Source organism: Gobio gobio, assembly GCF_949357685.1.
Source record: "Gobio gobio genome assembly, chromosome: 9".
NCBI classification, from domain to species: Eukaryota; Metazoa; Chordata; class Actinopteri; order Cypriniformes; family Gobionidae; genus Gobio; species Gobio gobio.
The window spans coordinates 32,957,399-32,976,912 of NC_137115.1; the positions used below are offsets into that span (position 1 = coordinate 32,957,399).

The 19,514-nt window shown below is 37.4% G+C and overlaps 1 protein-coding gene across 1 annotated transcript in view; it reads left to right on the forward strand.

Annotated features, from left to right (window-relative positions):
- The window catches only part of glg1b (golgi glycoprotein 1b), a gene marked incomplete at its 5' end in the record, with an annotated part of 66,305 nt that overhangs the window by 1,168 nt on the left and 45,623 nt on the right, over positions 1-19,514 (forward strand). The gene's annotated exons all lie outside the window — the stretch shown is intronic.

The window sequence follows — 19,514 nt, forward strand, 5'->3', positions numbered from 1 at the left end:
GGATGAGGAAATTATTACTTTTGTCTCGCCACAGCTGATGCCCACATGATCCGTTTTATTTCAAGAATAAAATTAGTGGAATGATGAAAAGTCTTGATGCTTACATCTTTTGTACAATAATAATAATCCAACAAAAGTGTACGTTTTCAGAAGCTCTACAATAGTTTAGTATGCTGAACAGACTAAACAAATCATTTTTCTCTGAAAGTCGGCTACAAGACGTGCAAACAAATCAAAAACAAATGTTTTTTGACATTTGTCATTGACAGCAAATGTGTAGTGATGTGTCATGGTGCGCCATATTTGAATTTATGCAAATAAATTTTACTTCAAGAGCTACATTCATAGTGAATATCTAAAATTGTATTTTTTTTTGTTTAACTTCGCACTAGTAATATAGTGAACAAGTCTAACTTTTGATGCACTTTACTATTTCTTTTCTTTTGAACTTTCACTCTACTTTCACATTTTCTTTTTCAAATTGAGTTTAAAAGTCCCTGGTCATAAAAATAATGCAAGTATCCTTCATAATTTTATTTGAGTTGCACGAAAAAAAGAAAACGAGACTTTTATCTAGGTGTGATCTAAGACGTTAAACATGAGCGATGATACTTAAACATTTGTTTTAAGCTACTCCTCCGTCACTGCTTGGCTCCGATGGTGCACCACTTTTCATCTGGCAATCACAAGGGCCAAGGTTCATTTGCAGCTAGACACAAATTAATTTAGGCAGAGAAACGTCTTACAGCAGCAGTTTTCTCTACTAGTCTTTCACAAGCTCTTGAACTTCTGTTTAAATGTCTCTTATATTGGAGTCTCGTCCACAGTATGCTAAAATCCAGCTCTCATTACAGTCAGCTTTAAACCCATATTGATGGCACTGTGCCTCTCTCTCTCTCTCTCTCTCTCTCGGTCTTCAGTAATTCACAGACTCAGGCTCTCATTAGTGTTGAAGCGAGGTCTTGCTCTCTGGTCCATGATAACTAATTTCTACACCTGAGGGACATTTCAGATAGTGGACTGTCTGAAACGCGACTATTATGTGTGTCCCATTTAGGGTGTCAAATCTTTGTTTCGTTAGCCTTGAAATGCAATTGGATGTACGCTTCGAGTTAATTTCTTTTTATTCATCCATTCTTGCCTCTGAAAATTGAAATGTGGGTGGCTTCATTTCTTGCTCTGATGTATTCGGCGGTAATATGCTTGTATTAATTGGTCTAAATGCTGTCTAAGAGCAATATGCGCACTTGGTGCGTTGTAGCTTGGAGAGAATGTCTAAAAAAATTTTTTTGCATGTATGTATTATTTATTTTTTGCGTGTATGTATTATTTATTTAGTTCAAATTATTTATTCACTTTTTTGTGGATAATACATTTTTTGGATAAATATTGTGGTAGTATACAGTGGTGGCCAAAATTATTAGAACACCTGACAGATCTGAAAATATTGGCCTTTTTTGCCTTTTTATGATTTTATTTCATAATGTTCATGAAACATGCAGATGGTTGCTCTGACCATCATATATCAGATGAAGTGAGTCGTACTGTTTTTATCCACTTTTAATTTTAATATTTGGTATGTCCACCTTTTGCAGCAATTACAGCAGCACATCTCTCTGGCATAGTGTCAATATATTTCCTCTGAGATCTTCAACACTAATGTTATCCCATGCCTTCTGCAACTGAAGCCAAAGGCTTTCCTTTGAATGTACAATAGATCCATCCAGTTTATTTTCCAACTTGCCCCAAATGTGCTCGATGGGGTTGAGGTCCGGACTTTGAGGGGGTTAGTCCATAATTTTCAACGTTCCAGCAAATTCCTTCCGTCGCAGGTAGTTCCGGCAATAGTTAGAAGAATGTTTCGGGGCATTGTCTTCTTGGAAAATAAATCCAGGCCCAATAAGACTCCCAGATGCCAAGTGTTCTGATAATTTTGGCCACCACTGTATATGTCTAGTATTTATTTGGACAATTATGTTTGACAAGTACCATGATAATATATAATATATAGGTCGACCGATTAATCGTTTTTGCCGATTAATCGGCACCGATAGATGATTGGTGGAACACCTCTAGAGGCGAAAAAACAACTATCACTGACGCCTTGTGTTGTATATATTGACACGTGAGGCTGCGCCTGCGTGCTGCATAGATAGCGCTGCCACATCAGATGCGCGTTTAAAACACAGACAGCGAAACAGTATGAATACAGAACAGAACAGTTGCCAAATCATTATAAAGTAATTAATTTGATGACTAGATGCTGCATTAGCAGAGAAAGAACAGCAGTATGTATGTACTTTGTCATCGAGACTGAGAGGACGCTAACATTTGCAGTACCTCAAGCAGTTAAAACAATGTAACAACTAGTGATGTGAGAAAGCAAACTGTATCTTCATGCAGCAGAAAGAAATATAAACAAATCAGAAACGCATTCGATTTCAATACATATTTTATTTTGATTAGATAATCGTCAAGTGTTCTAAAAAAGCAGACTGTTTGGATTTATTTGAAATGGTAACACTTTACAATAATATTCCATTTGTAACATTAAGTAAGGTTAAATGCTGTAGAAGTATTATTAGTTGATAGTTTTATCTGTTAACCTTAGTTAGTGCACTAATGAACTAACATGAATGATCAAGGTAGGGCTGCTCGATTATGGAAAAAATCATAATCACGATTATTTTGGTCAATATTGAAATCACGATTATGTAACACGATTATTTCACATGACTTTGGGAATGTGTTGTATTTATTAAAAATACACCTTTCAACAATTCAATTGAAATTGTAACATTTGTTGTACTTTTTGAACTATTAAAATACATAATATAACATATATTCGAATCAAAGTATAAAAGTATTCACGTAAAAATGATAACCACAAATAAATAAGATCAACAATATGGTTCGGCTATGCTTTTCATGTACGTCTAACATTAGTTTTCAGGTACAGAAATGTATCAAATGTAAAATAACATTGCATATTTGAGTGCATAAATTAAAGATTAATCCTATTAAACTTACAAAAGCTATTCAATCAAGAGCGGTGAGTGATGTCCTTGTCTTTTGTTGTTTGACATTAAACAGACAGCAGTAAACGCTACTGCCCCTTTAAGACCTCGCGTCTTCTTTATCGACTGTATAAAGTTCACTTAAGGCATATACAGACTATGTCTGCTAAGATACTCATCAAGATGGACATGTTGACATACGTTTTGTGTGAGTTTGTCCGTTTAAGAGCAAGACTTGAAAGAGAACTCAATATTTGCGCGCTCTCGGATGAACGCACAGAGACACATTTTCTCACAGCGCGCGCGGCTTCTCATTCTAAACCTAAACCCTAAAGCACTAAACCCGGGTGATGACGGTGAAAACGACTGGTCATATTCGAACATATGGCAGCACTCGCAATCTCGCATGCATTGAACAAAGTTTACAAAGAGAGAATTATTTGAAAAATATTAGGGGAAAAAAGGACGTTTACACGGCTCCCCTGCTCTCGTCAGTTTTTGTTTCTTTATTAGATTGTCATAGGTCACTCTGTTTAATTTTCAAGTGGTTAAACAAATTCGTGGTGTTCCCTTGCGTTGCAGCCACTACCATGTAGCAAATCTTAGCATGTTTCTGCTCGTCGTCTGATTCCTCGAAGCCAAACTGTTCCCAGACAACGGAGTTGGTTTTGCCTTTTTTGCTCACCAAACGCTGCTGTAACTGCCCTCCTTCTGCCATCTTTACTCGCGCCAAGTTTTTAAATTCCAGCGGATGATATGCACACGAGTCTCGCGACCTGAGAGAGATTTGTGGGTTCGGGAGGGGCGGATGTGCGCGTGCGCGTTTCATTCAGAACGCAAGGCAAAATAATCGTTTTTTCTCGATTGTACTATTTTGGTGATCGTTGGGAGGCAAAATCGAAATCGAAATCGAAATTCGATTAATTGCACAGCCCTAGATCAAGGTACAACTCTATTGCTCTAATATTGATACATGCTGTAAAATGTATATTGCATAATGCATTTAGTTCATGTAAGCTAGCTAAATAAGCTAATACATCCTTGTTAACAAATGGAACTTGCAGTCTGTTACCTATGACATTTACTTGTTACTATCTTTCTAGGTTATAGATAAAGAAACATTTATTTATAATATTTTAATGTTTAAATAATTTTCTATAGAAGTTTTTCTGTTAGAACTTCTCGTTTTAATATATTCATATTTACATAATTTAGCACATTTTCATGGTTCAGTACTGTTTTACTTGGAATGTTATGTTTTTTTTATTTAATCCAGTATCCATTTTAAAAACTATCGATCGATTAATCGGTTATCGACAAGTGCGGTCCGACCTTGTTATCGGTATTTGGTAAAATCCACTATCTGTTGACCTCTTATATTCTATGTACAAAATAACTACAAGCATCCATGCCAACAGCAGTTCATTGGTTTTGGCATTGGCAGCAGATAGAAAATGATAATTATGCTAGCATGAATGAAACATCAAGACAAGCTGTAAACTCATCTCACAGTCTCTCCTCCTGCACCGCATGCCAAGTTCATTTGCCCGCAAACGGTTGCTTCAGCAATGCTGACCACGGCTCTAATTATTGAGATAATTGCTTTGCAGAGGCTCGGTAACAGCTGTGGCCTTCTGAAGAGGTAAATGATGTCCATAAATCTTTCTCCCATCTCCCTGAGGTCAGACCCCTCCGGGTCGGTCTTTTTGTGAACCAACCCTTGCAAACGCTTGAAGGCGGGAGGTAAGGTGGTCGTGGCACAGCTGCAGCACGTCTGTCTCGATGTAATTTGCATTTTTAGCAGGTTCCTCTACTGGTGGGACAGTGTGGTTGGTTTGTTGTAAACAAAGCAGCTAGCGTGACTGATACGAGATCCTCCCGCTGGGATTCGGGGCTGAGGGGAGACATCCTGATAAAGTAAATGAAGGAGCTTAGCTCTTAATCAAACATTTGGTTGATATAACAGAATCAAATCAATAAGGCAGCTAGCTGTTTGTGTTTTTGAATTGTTTTTCGAAAGAGCTACCTCATTTTTATGTTTTTGTTGGCTGTAAAGCTGTTAGTATGGAAATGCCAGTGTGAAACACTAATGAATCTAAAATGAAGGGGAATGACCTCCTTCAGTGTTGCGCTAAGGGGGGGGAAGCGCATGTCTTGTGGCTTTGACAGCTTGATGTTACCAGGCCTGATGTGGTAGATGGTTTCTTCTTTTAATGCAAAGCAATGCGTTAATTGAAAAGAATGGTGTATGCAAAGTTATAACTCCAAAAACACAATGAAAAAAATTGAAATGATTTGTTGTATAAGAAAATGGCACCATTTTTGTGACCATTATGATTTTGTTGTATTATACGTGCATGTCAGTAAAAATATTTTTTTCTTTGTTATACACTCACCTAAAGGATTATTAGGAACACCATACTAATACTGTGTTTGACCCCCTTTCGCCTTCAGAACTGCCTTAATTCTATGTGGCATTGATTCAACAAGGTGCTGAAAGCATTCTTTAGAGACGGTGGCCCATATTGATAGGATAGCATCTTGCAGTTGATGGAGATTTGTGGGATGCAAATCCAGGGCACGAAGCTCCCGTTCCACCACATCCCAAAGATGCTCTATTGGGTTGAGATCTGGTGACTGTGGGGGCCGTTTTAGTACAGTGAACTCATTGTCATGTACAAGAAACCAATTTGAAAGGATTCGAGCTTTGTGGCATTTGCCTGACATCTCGAGGCTCGAGTCTGCGCAGTAGTGGAGCCGCGATATCAAGGTCCCGCCCATAGACTGCTCCCGCCTAATCAATCACACGCCGCTGAACTTTTTGTGAAATAAATGGTTATGGAAATTTAGAAATTAAAGTTAAAGCTCCAATATACTTCCGAAGTTTCAGAAAAAACTTAAGTCCGTTGGTCCCTTAGTGACTACTTCGCTCAGAGAAGCTGTCAATCATAACATCACACCCCTGTTTTTATAGCGTCAGATAACTAAGTAAAAGTAAACTTATTTAAAGAACAAACACTTGAAATAACACCAATGTAATGATGACAGAAACCATCTTTGGAGAATTTATGAAAGTGTAATTTGACCGTTTTGTTAGACTGGTACGTTTGTTAGAAACATTTTAGCAACATGCTAAAACATGTTAGAAACATGATAATCATGTTAACAGCATGCTAGAAACATGGTTATGCCAACAGCATGTTAGCAATGTGTTAATTCATGTTCGCTACATGCTAAAACATGTTAAAATGTGTTAAATAATGGCAACAAAATGTTAAATAATGCTAGCAACCTGCTATTTTTAAATCATGCTTACAACATGCTAAAACATGTTAGCCGCATGTTATTTCATGCTAACACTGTGTGCTAAATCACGCTAGCAACATAATTCATACTACCAATTTGGGATGAAACGGTATGGAAATTTCACATCACGATTATAGTGACCCAAATTATCATGGTTATCAATATTATCACGGTTTTGTTCAATTTAGATGAAAGTGTTCAAAAAGAACAGATGCACACACTTAAAACATTTCAACAAGTTTTATATTTGAAAAATCAACAAACAACAAATAAATCAAGCAGCTCTATGCACTTTTTTAAGCTAGATTCTGTGGGCTTTCCTTTCTTATAATGGTCGTCGTCAATAGCAACACAAATAATAATAATTTGGTGTAAATGTAATCTCTAATATTATCTCTGTAAATATATTCTCAAGCAATATTCTCAGTGTTCAGCAATGATGCATTTAAATCTAGCATATTTTGTGTAAGAGCCCAAACAGTATCCTAGTGAAGTAATGCATATCCATATTTACATCTGATTTGACAGTTTATTTGATTAAATATCAAAATGTGTGCATCATACCTGACACCTAGATGAACACTTTACAGTCAGTTTTATGACTGTCATTCCCTTCAAATGCTAGTGAAGTTTGAAACGTGTATAACATTACCAATGTTATATGTAACTTTAGAGACGGTCCCTAAATTCGCCAACTTTATGGCAGTCATATCAGATGCGCTGTGGTTCTGGTGTTTGTTTTTAAACAATTTTCGCTGCTGAAGTAGAACAAAAACAGTCAACCACTGTATGATGAGTGAATCTCCTGCGTACATCGCACGTTTATCTCTGCTTTGAGTGTAGATTTCAGTGAGTGAGAGCGGCGCGCGCTCTGAACAAAACTGGCTAATCTGAACGCCTCTGATTATGAGACATTGCATTCATAAACTCAATAGAAACACATGTGATTGGTTATAATGCGCAACGCGATTATAACAGATGGCTTTTGAGAAGACTATAATAAGTTCAACCGCCAGAGTGGTTAGTGTGCAGCCGAAATAACGTTACACCCGCAAATGGCGGTTGTTAATGTCAAGCCCTGATTATTATCTCTTAAATGTCACCCTAGTCTTGTCTGAATTTCTTTGTTCGCTTCACGTTATTATTTCCCAGATGTAGTTTTGGTATTGAGGTCAGAGTTCAGATGTGAAGTGTTTTCCCCTATTACAGCGACTTTCTTCTGGCATGTTCTGCAGACAGGGTGACCATCTTCAATTAAGTTTCCCTCAGGACTTTTGTAAAAGCCAAAATATGACACCGCCTCAGATTTGGTCCTTTTAGAAGTCTGAAAACGTTTCTCATTCAAAAAACAGCGGTGCGCTGCGCCTGCGTCAGACTGACGCTAACTGGACAAGATTTACCGTGAGTTTTCAAAATCGTGATAATCACACGCGGTTTTAATGATAATTAAATTTTAAACGATATTACTAACCATCACTAAATTTTATCGTGAAACCGGTAATCGTTTCATCCCTACTACCAATGCGTTAAAACATGTTAGCAATGTGCTAATTGATGTTAGCATTGTGTTAATTCATGGTAGCAACATGCTAGCTTTTTTCTTTCCACTTCACTAAATTTAAAGCTTATAAAATTTTCAAACTTTCAAAGTTTGTCCCAATGAACTTTACTTTAAAATTACTGTAATTTAATGTTTTAATATTTAAATCAGGCCATATATCTAATTTACAAATATTTAAAAATATTTTTGCATTATTATAATGTCAATAATGGTTCTAAAAATAGGCTTAGTTTTCTTGAAGCAAAATACAATTTCTTTTTTTCTTTCTTTCGGATTTTCACTTCAAGATGAAATATGATTTAGAAATGTTCTTGACAGGTTTCATAAGTTTCACGTTTTAATTGGTGAGGGAGGGTCAGTGTTGAATAATTGCTTTCATTTTGACTAATGGTGCAGAAATCCTGTAATGGCTTGAACAAAGGCAAGTCTCTGACTGCTAATGTCAGAGGAAAAGCTATCAGATATCATAGGTTTGATTTTGACTGTCAGTATCAAATGTGTTGCAGTCACAAAAATGAGTTTGCAGTACTCTAATCATGTGGTGGTTCTTCAGCCATTCTTTTTTCGTTTGTCAGCTTCAGTCAAAGGCATGACATGTTTTTGACCTCTCAACTGATGTTTGGCCAACTTTTGTTGCTTTTTGATGACAGACAGTGGAACACTTTTTCAAATTGCCAGCCAATCTTTTTCTTGCCTGGTAAGGACAAAACAGAGGTTGCTGCTATTCTCTACAATAGCTTTGATCCATTAATTCAACAGTCTCAAAACATTATTAAAATAGAAGTCGTGGGCCTTTTTAGGGGTTAGAATTTTTCCTTGGTCTGATGTGAAGCTGAGTATTCATTGTGACTTCTAATTCTATGAACAAAGTTGTCACCTAAAAATAAACATCCTGCAGATGTTTTCATTTTGTTTGCTTTGTCGCATTAAAGATTTAGCACGCATGGCAATTAGGAAAGTCTGTTCTTGTTTACCTCTGTAGTGTAAGAACAGGTGTAAAGCTTGTAGCACTCAGATAATTTTTTTATGTAGCACACAGATTTATGTCTTGTACCCATATGATTAAGTGTACATGCAGTATGAGTATGAGAGCCAATACTGTGTATATACACACACACACACACACACACACACACACTTACTTTTTTGACCACCTGCCACAGTGACTTTTTACCAGCCACTTTTTTTTTCTCCTCAACATTAAGCCTGTTCACGTGCTTGTCCGGATTTTTTGTGTGTGTGTGTGTGTTGTAGATATAATTTATTCAGAAGAAATATTCTCAACAATGTTCAATCAGCTTTGACATATTTAAATCTGCATATCTTTGATATTTTTACCTTTTATAAAGGGCATTTTTTTCCATAATCTTATTAAATATAGGCTATGCTTCAGCTTTCAGTTTATATTCTTAAATTTTATCTATAAATTAAATTAGAATAATAAGACACTGTATGGCTGTAACCAATCAAATTAAATAATTTACACTGAAAAATTACAACTGCATTAAAATATGTTATGAGATTTGTTTTAAATATTTTTGAATATACAAATAAGAAAAGTTGGAAAGAATGTTTAAACATGAAAGTAAACCTCCAGTAGCTGGCAGCAGGTGACCGTTTTAATGAGTGAGTCATTGAGTCGATTCGTTCAAATGGCTGATTCATTCAAGAATGAGGCAGTTTTTATGAAGAGTTCATTGAATCTTTGATACAAACGATTCATTCAAACGCTGAATCATTCAGTAACAATGATTTCTCCTCGAGAGGCGGCACGAGTGTCAACAGCGCAACATTGTTACCGTCAGTTTATTATACATTAGGCTATATATTATTATCCACTATCGATCGCCACCGCTAAATGCAGAATCATTCTTGCATTTTGTTGATTCCCTAGTTTTTTGTTATTGATGTTTTAATCTGTCTAGTACAATTGTTTCACTTGCCCCTTCAAAAATTGTTCTTTAACTTGTAAGAATACACATTTAAGTGCTGTAAATTTATTAACGAAATCAATATAAGTAATAATAACTCTTATGTACATTTAAAAAAAAATATTTTTATTCATTGATGTCCCGTGTCACAGACAGTCTTACTGACTGCTGCTAATCTGAGTCCACAGATAGACCTACCGCAGCTCGTATGTGAACACATTACACACGACGGTGTTGGTGGCTGATTTAGTCACGTTCAGGAACGGTTAAACTGTCCCTGACCGTGAACAGGAACAGAAGTTACATTATTATGGCATTAGATGGTGGCAAACACTGTCTTTTATGAGTGAGTCACTCAGTAGCGAAGTCTTTTATATTGCAAGGACTGAAACTTGTGAACACAACCGCAACTGACAAATGCTTTGACTAGTGCTGTCAGTGTCAGGGTACGGGAATACCTAAACCGTTAAAAGGACATTGCAGTGGACACTCAAACTGATTTTTTTTATTATGAACGCAAGACTGACCTGAAGGAAAAATGTTACATCTGAATGTAGGTAATTCTCTCTCACTCTCAATACTCTTCTACATAATACAGTAAGCTAGTCTGACAAGCCAGACCCACATCAAGATGTTGGGTCTGGGAACACGCCATTGGCAGGGCTCAATCTGAGAGGCGGGATAAACGGTTGTCTTTCAAATTCCCTCTGCACGCATTAGGATAGCGTTACAACCAACCAGAGCAACGAAGCGTATCTTTTCGGCAAAACTCCGAACACATCTTCCTTTTTTTAAGAAGTCATCTTAAAGTCGTTTTGCCGTTCTTTGTTCTTTTCTCAAAGAAAAGCTTAACTCCAAGTCTTCCAGGCCAAAGCCCATTCGAAAGACCACTGTTCTCCAGCAGCGGCAGCCATCCTCTTTGTTTTCAAGTAGCAGGGAATTCACGTGGAACCATAGCAACTCTGCCATCATTGTTAAGCCCCGCCCACCGACGATGTAATTGGTCTGACTAGAGTTTGTTTGTTCAAGCTCGCAAGCCAATTACATTTGTTGCCGCTAGGCTAACCGTAAGCTTCAATGAACGATATTAATAAGAACAAATTATGTTTACATTGCTGAGAGTGGTTGCTAAGGGTGTTGCGCAGTGATACACAGTGATACCGTTGGGTAAAGCGGTCATAGTGGTGTTTTATCTGGATTTAAACAGCTATTGACCAATCAGAATCAAGGACTGGAACTAACCATTTTATATATATATATATATATATACAGTGAGGAAAATAAGTATTTGAACACCCTGCTATTTTGCAAGTTCTCCCACTTAGAAATCATGGAGGGGTCTGAAATTGTCATCGTAGGTGCATGTCCACTGTGAGGGACATAATCTAAAAAAAAAATATCCAGAAATCACAATTTATGATTTTTTTAACTATTTATTTGTATGTATGATACAGCTGCAAATAAATATTTGAACACCGGAGAAAATCAATGTTAATATTTGGTACAGTAGCCTTTGTTTGCAATTACAGAGGTCAAACGTTTCCTGTAGTTTTTCACCAGGTTTGCACACACTGCAGGAGGGATTTTGGCCCACTCCTCCACACAGATCTTCTCTAGATCAGTCAGGTTTCTGGCCTGTCGCTGAGAAACACGGAGTTTGAGCTCCCTCCAAAGATTCTCTATTGGGTTTAGGTCTGGAGACTGGCTAGGCCACGCCAGAACCTTGATATGCTTCTTACAGAGCCACTCCTTGGTTATCCTGGCTGTGTGCTTCGGGTCATTGTCATGTTGGAAGACCCAGCCTTGACCCATCTTCAATGCTCTAACTGAGGGAAGGAGGTTGTTCCCCGAAATCTCGCAATACATGGCCCCGGTCATCCTCTCCTTAATACAGTGCAGTCGCCCTGTCCCATGTGCAGAAAAACACCCCTAAAGCATGATGCTACCACCCCCATGCTTCACAGCAGGGATGGTGTTCTTGGGATGGTACTCATCAATCTTCTTCCTCCAAACACGTTTAGTGGAATTATGACAAAAAAGTTATATTTTGGTCTCATCTGACCACATGACTTTCTCCCATGACTCCTCTCGATCATCCAAATGGTCATTGGCAAACTTAAGACGGGCCTGGACATGTGCTGGTTTAAGCAGGGGAACCTTCCGTGCCGTGCATGATTTCAAACCATGACGTCTTAGTGTATTACCAACAGTAACCTTGGAAACGGTGGTCCCAGCTCTTTTCAGGTCATTGACCAGCTCCTCCCGTGTAATTGTGGGCTGATTTCTCACCTTTCTTAGGATCATTGAGACCCCACGAGGTGAGATCTTGCATGGAGCCCCAGTCCGAGGGAGATTGACAGTCATGTTTAGCTTCTTCCATTTTCTAATGATTGCTCCAACAGTGGACCTTTTTTCACCAAGCTGCTTGGCAATTTCCCCGTAGCCCTTTCCAGCCTTGTGGGGGTGTACAATTTTGTCACTAGTGTCTTTGGACAGCTCTTTGGTCTTGGCCATGTTAGTAGTTGGGTTCTTACTGATTGTATGGGGTGGACAGGTGTCTTTATGCAGCTAACGACCTCAAACAGGTGCATCTAATTTAGGATAATAAATGGAGTGGAGGTGGACATTTTAAAGGCAGACTAACAGGTCTTTGAGGGTCAGAATTCTAGCTGATAGACAGGTGTTCAAATACTTATTTGCAGCTGTATCATACAAATAAATAGTTAAAAAATCATACATTGTGATTTCTGAATTTTTTTTTTAGATTGTCTCTCACAGTGGACATGCACCTACGATGACAATTTCAGACCCCTCCATGATTTCTAAGTGGGAGAACTTATATATAATAGAGGGTGATAGAGGGAGGGTGAGAGTCAATAGAACAGATTTACCGATACTTGGTTTTGAGAAAAACAGAGAATTTATTTTTTTCAATACATTTATTTTTGTTGTACTATGATTAATGAAAATGTCTGGTTGATTTACTAGCATGCACATGATTTTATTTTTGGGTTTTTATTTCATTTGCAGGGTCTTTTATATGTGGTTTCAAACTATCCCATTGTTATCTGTTGCTATTTGCAGTTGCAGGTTTTTTTTAAATTATTTTATATGATTTTTTTTTTAGTTTATTATTCATTCAGCTGTGACATTTTTCTTTGCCGCTTAAGATTTTTCATAAACATTCAGCTGGTCTTGTTTAATGTACTACAGACAGTACCTGAGCATCACTCACTCCGTTTCCCTGCATTATTGCCACATTCACTCTTGCAACTGAGGATGGACGTTTTATTCACTGAAACTGCATCTCACTGAACAGAAACCAGAGCCCTTTACAGAGGGCGAACAGGTGCTGGGTTGTCTACACAGCACGACTCTGAAAGATGTGGAAAGTGAAGAGATAACTGCACTTGGAAGGTCCTTAAAGGAGCACGCCACTATTTTTGAAAATAGGCTGCTTTTCCAACTCCCCTAGAGTTAAACAATTGAGTTTTAACATTTTCGAATCTTTTAGCATAGCTTAGCATAGATCATTGAATCTGATTAGACCGTTAGCATCTCGCTCAAAAAATGACCAAAGATTTTTTATATTTTTCCTATTTAAAACTGTAGTTACATCGTGTACTAAGACCGACGGAAAATGTAAAGTTTTTCTGGGCCGATATGGCTAGGAACTATACTCATTCCTGTGTAATAATCATGGAACTTTGCTGCCGTACTATGGGTGCAATGGCGCAATGATATTACGCAGCGCCTGATATAGGCAAACTTCCGTCAACGTAACCAACGTGACAACCTAATCTTCAGTGTATTTTCAGTGTATTTGTAAATATCTTCTGAATCGTCTCTCACAAATGTCTCCATGGTTACAAAGCAAACTCCCTGTGCAAGCAGGTTGTCACGTTGGTTATGTACACATATACTCATTTTTATCACTCGCCATGGTGGCAACTCTCAGACATGTTGTAGCCTAAAGCTTTCAGCGGCAATGTGGATTGATGTAATTGGTAGACGTGGTGCGCTGCAAATTCAAACAAGAGAGCCAATCAAAAGCATCAGAATAGCATCGCTTTACTAAACGGCCTTTAAGTGGCAGGAGGCATCGTGCACATCGAAAACAGGCAAAGCAACACATTAATATTATTCATATCCTAGCTTTTTACCGGCAATAGATGTAACCTCCTTTGTAATCTTTAATATTTTCATAAGTAACTAATTTAATTACACATTTTTCTCAGTAACTGTAAATTATTACTGTTACATTTATTTTGTAAGTACATTTTGTAATCTAATTACATGTAACTAGTTACTCCCCAGTGATTTATATGGTAGCAATGCGTTTGGGTTTCTCTGAAGGGAGAGATTTAAAGGCTGGTGTCGTGGAGTCACTCATCTGTGCATGAAAGAGGTGAGCGAGCGCTTAATGCGCTCTGCCACAAGCAAATCCCTGACTGAGTGAAACTTCACCTTTTTATCAGGTCTCAACATGACTGAAGCTGCACTTGTTGACGTTGGTTCATCCTTGGCTTGTTTCATCTACTTTTTATTACTTATGACAAACACGAACCTGGTGCTGCAGAGGGGCTGTCAGTGTCACACAACGAAGAGATTTCTGTCCCTCAGAACTGATTTACTTTACCAGCAAAAGCAGAAAGAAGTGAATCAAGCATTATAAACCTTGTCAGAAAGTAAGCCGTGAATATTTTAGGGAAGCATGCAAAAGAGTTCAGTTTACCATCCATCCTGTCATAAGCGATTCAGTCAGAACATGAATGGGGTTTGTTTATAAAGTGAACAGTAGTACAATTTAGTACTTAAATTATTGGCTATATAGATTTTTTTTTTACAAAATTGATCATTATATATCCAAATGGTCATTAATCTACATGGAACAGAACCCAAACCCTTGCCATAAATTGCTTAATCGTTTATAGAAAGTGCTTTTTGTGCTTCTCGCTGCATGTCTAATTCTGCATGTCTGCAATAAAAAAAACCTTGGTCAGTAGTTTTCTTCATTATGTTGCTTCATAAAAGCCTATTTTATGAAAGATTGTGTTTTTCAACATACAGCTTAGTGATGTGAGGCAAACATAGACTCAGATCTGAAATGCTACTTGTTGTGATGCTTGTTACTCAACTCAACAGGAAATAAATGCACTGGCACATTTTAAGAAAGATGTTTTTTTTTTTTAAATAAAAGGATGCATTGAATTGATCGAAAGTGACAGTCAAAACAATGATGTTCAAATCATTTTTTTTTTATCCTTTTGAACGTCATCAAAAATTCCAAAATGATGCATCACGGCTTTCACAAAAATATTAAGTACAACTGTTTTCAACATTGATAATAATAATAAATGTTTCTTGAGCAGCAAATCAGCATGATTTCTAAAAGATATGACACTGGACTGAAGTAATGATGCTGGAAATTCAGCTTTTTATCACTGGAATTAATTAAAGTTGAAAATAAAATCAAAAACCTGTAATAATATTTCACACTATTACCTTTTTTTTTTTTTACTGTATTTTTGATAGAATAAATGCAGCCTTGGTGAGCAAAAGAGACTTAATATAAGACATAAATCTTACCGACTTAAGCAAAGAATCAGCCAAGTTAAACATTATCTCACTACTTAAGAAGGAATTTGGGGAAAATACTTTGTCCCTCCCTATACATCATAAAACATTTCTCTTCCCTTTCAATTATTTGTCAGTGTCTTGTTTTCTAGTCTTTTGAAGCAACACAATTCTACTTTTCATACTAAGGAATTGTTTGGCATTTTGAAGCTTTTATTGATGCAGAATCTCATCGGGGACTTCACAAAACAACATTTCAGTAGTCTGTATATACCAGTCAAAAGTTCACAGTTCTCTGTACCAATTTCGTTACCATAGCAAAAACTGTTGTAACTCTTTTGTTGTAATTTAAAAAATATATATTGTATTGCGAACCGTACACACTCACTCACTCACGCACACACGCACGCGCGCAAGAAAGGAATGTTATTTCACTATTTAAGATAGCCCATCGGCAGACCGGGCTTACGTTTTGGTAGCCCATCTGTAAAACCCATAGTCCCAGGACGTTGGGCTTTGCGAGCTCTGGCCCATAACGTTACAAGTCCGAGTCTGATCATGAATGAACCAATAACACCTCAAATAAGGGATTCTCCAAGCCTGAAAACGTGCTAAGGTATGTTCAGTTAGACATGTACACATAATCAATACGATCTGTAACAATGCAATACTATCACATATAAAACCATGTTTTACTCACATAAGTGTGTTGCACCATTCCTGTCGGATCCAATATAGAAGGCACAGCATTGTGTTTTAATCTCAATATGTCTGCAAATCCAGTCTCAACCTTTATCTTGTTTACAAACGATTCCACGGTGAAATTAAGCGAACAAACGCACAATGTCTTGCGCACGTGAGCTGGAACCGGCATGTTTATTGCTCGGTAACGCGACCTGTTTAGCTCCACGAGTCGGTGGGCGGGCTTGAGGCGGCGCCTCAGCATTAGATGACTTCAAGGGTAGGCATATTCTGAGATTGAGCGTTTTCTGGGCCTGGTGTCAATAAAAGCTTTTCTTTGACTAACAAGGCAGTTTTCAGCTCCTAAACTTACAGGATATTCTTATATCACAATGAACTTTTATACATCAAAGGCTCAAAGGAAAGTTGATTTCTCAATTCATCACCCCTTTAAATTGTGGAACTCCATTACATGTAACTAGATACTCCCCAACACTGGTCTTTATACACCACTGAAAACATAGTTTTGTATATTATATTGCATTTCTGTCAGTAGATCCTCATAAATATTACACAATGCACCGTTAACAAGCATGTCTGTGATTGGCTTATGCTCAACCTTGCAAAAAACAAGTTGTAAAAAAAACCTTTGATGCTCTTCACGAAGCGCTCGCACAAATATGCACGGGAGCTTTTTAAAGCAGCGCCTATCAGCAGGTACCGCATTGACCTGGAGCTCAATACTACCGGTACTGCAGAAAGACTGGTATGTTTTGTTTTCAAAGTATCGCATGGCACCAAAGTACCGGTACTTTTGACAACCCTAGTCAGACAAGTTAATAAAGAGCTGGAGAGTTGGACTTTGGTTTTTTTTCTTTTGAAAATTGCGGGAAATCTCTTATTGAGGCATAACCAACACTCATCATTATTAAAAAAACGAAGTAAATAATTTGTTAGCTTTAAAACAGTACATTTGCATTCACAAATGTCTGCAGTCTACAAGAGATTGTAATAGGAAGTGTTTGTCAGGCTAGACTGCAGTTATTATTCCAACCACAATGACTGATGTGGATTATGGAGAAAATGGTCCAGTGGTCTATAATATTTCCTCCTGCTTCTTAATAAAACAGACTGACTTACAGTTTGGAAGATAACTGATTATTCTTTGCATAGAGACCACTGACATTTCAACTGTTCCACCCACCTGACCACCTCTCATTTGTTATGTGATCCAAAACACATGCCTTTGTTTTTGTTTTTTTAATTGATCTCAGGATGCATGAATCAAATTAATTGAAAAAGTCACTGAAGATTGATGTCACTAATACAAACTGTAGTGATTTTTACTGAATTTCGAACAAATGAATCCCAACAGACTTCTCTGAGCTCTTATGAGTGATGACACAAACTAAGAATCAATGGTTCTTTTTTTTTTTTTTGGTTGAGCCAGTTTATTGAACCAAACAGTTCAACCCAAAAATTCAACCTTTATCACATTATTACAGGGGGAGAAAAGCCATGTGTGATCTCGCAGAATCAATAGATGATCCATGTACACCCTGGCCGCCCTGTAATCACAGAGCCCTGACGTACAAATAGAAATATCCTGTTCTGGCTGCCGACAAGGAACCAGAAGATTGATCCGGGTGTGGTTACTGAGCTCAGATATCGGTCTGTTCCTATTTAGGGCCTGTGCTGCGTTATGTGGTTCTACTGCAATGTCGTCTTCTGATCCCCTTCAAAAACATTTATGATGAATCTGTTTGGTTGTTTTATGTGGGTATGGTACTAGTTTTATCAGTTGTTGGTTTAGTGCTATGAGGATTTAGTATACTTGCTGCTTTATTTTTAATGTAAGGATGTCACGAAAACAGGACCAGGGGCCCGTTCTTCGTACGTTGCTTATTACATCTGAGATGATTTGACAGATCCCAGATCTTTTAATCGTGATAACTGATCTCTGGCTAATTTGGTTCTTCAAACGAATTTGTGGATCCGATTGGATTAAAATATCTGGATTAAATGATCTAAGATCACTGCGCGTTCTTGTGTTCCCTGAAGAGGGCAGATGCATCGATACTCGAAACCACGATCAGCAATGCAGCGATTGGCTGGCGTCAAGACAGCAACGCAATGTCATCATATAATTAAAAAAGCCACCTGGCAAAAAACTTGACAAATTATACAATAAAAACCCCACGAATTTCTGGACCTTTTATAAGGAAACAGCCAAACCACCAAACCAACATAAGTTATTATAGATAAATTATAAATGTTTTTTTTTTTTTTTAACATGATTACCAATTATTTATATTCACGATTTTATACAGTATTTGTACACCCTTTACATTTTTATTTCAATGTTGTAATTTAATTTTTAATTCAATTTGGAGCAGATTTGTAACGTGACAGTATTAAAGTTTCTTAAGGGTCAAGATCAAATTATCTGCATCTCTTGCGCTGCATCAAGCCACTCCCTTAATATCTGTCATCGCTTAAATTAATGCACGGCTCAGATTAACTGTACAACATGTGTGTAAACCTCCAATAAAATTATAAAGTAATTATTCCATCACAAATAAAATCGCTCAATCAAGTGGCTGTGTCTATATTATTATATACAACATTATAATATTATATACACATTCTCATACAATATAACATTTTTATATTATTATTATTATTTAAAATTATTATTATTGCCCCTGGTTCAGTAATGAACTCTTGTAATAAAGTAGCAGTGGCTGGGACAGATTTTAAGTATTACCTCAAGATGCAATCTAATCCTGTTTACATGAAATAAGCCTGCTCATGAGCAGGTTTAAGCTTACGGACCTGTTACTATGACAGCAAGTCCAGGATGAGCGTCGAAGAACCAAACAATCCGAGATCATTTCAAATCGTCAACAATCAAATCCAGCTAACTGAGTTAGCGACGTACGAAGAACGGGCCCCAGGTCACTTTTGAACCCAAAATCTGTCTATCTATCTGTCTGTCTGTCTGGCCAATCAGAAGAGTCGATCTCAACTAAAATTGCTTCAGTACATTGACCGGTCTGGCAGTTCTAGCAGGTGTCTGAACAGGACAATAAATTTACAACATCTTTGTGGAGAACCGAGACATTGCAACGACAGCAACCCTATGCTGTATACAGTAATAACATGATATTTTAGTGCATTTCTTTTCTTCACTGTGGTTCTTTTTCTTTCCTCACTAACGCTAGATTGGTGATTGCTGTAAAATAGAGTCTACTGAGATACTGTCCCCCAAGCGGCTTTCTGTGTGCGCTAGGGCTAAAGGCCACCTGAAGTTTGGAGATCTGTAGCTATCGATTCTGCAGAAAGTTGGCGACTTCTGCGCACTCTGCGCCTCAGCATGCGCTGACACCGTTCTGTGATTTTTTTTATTTATTTATTTTTTTTTATTTTTTATTATTATTT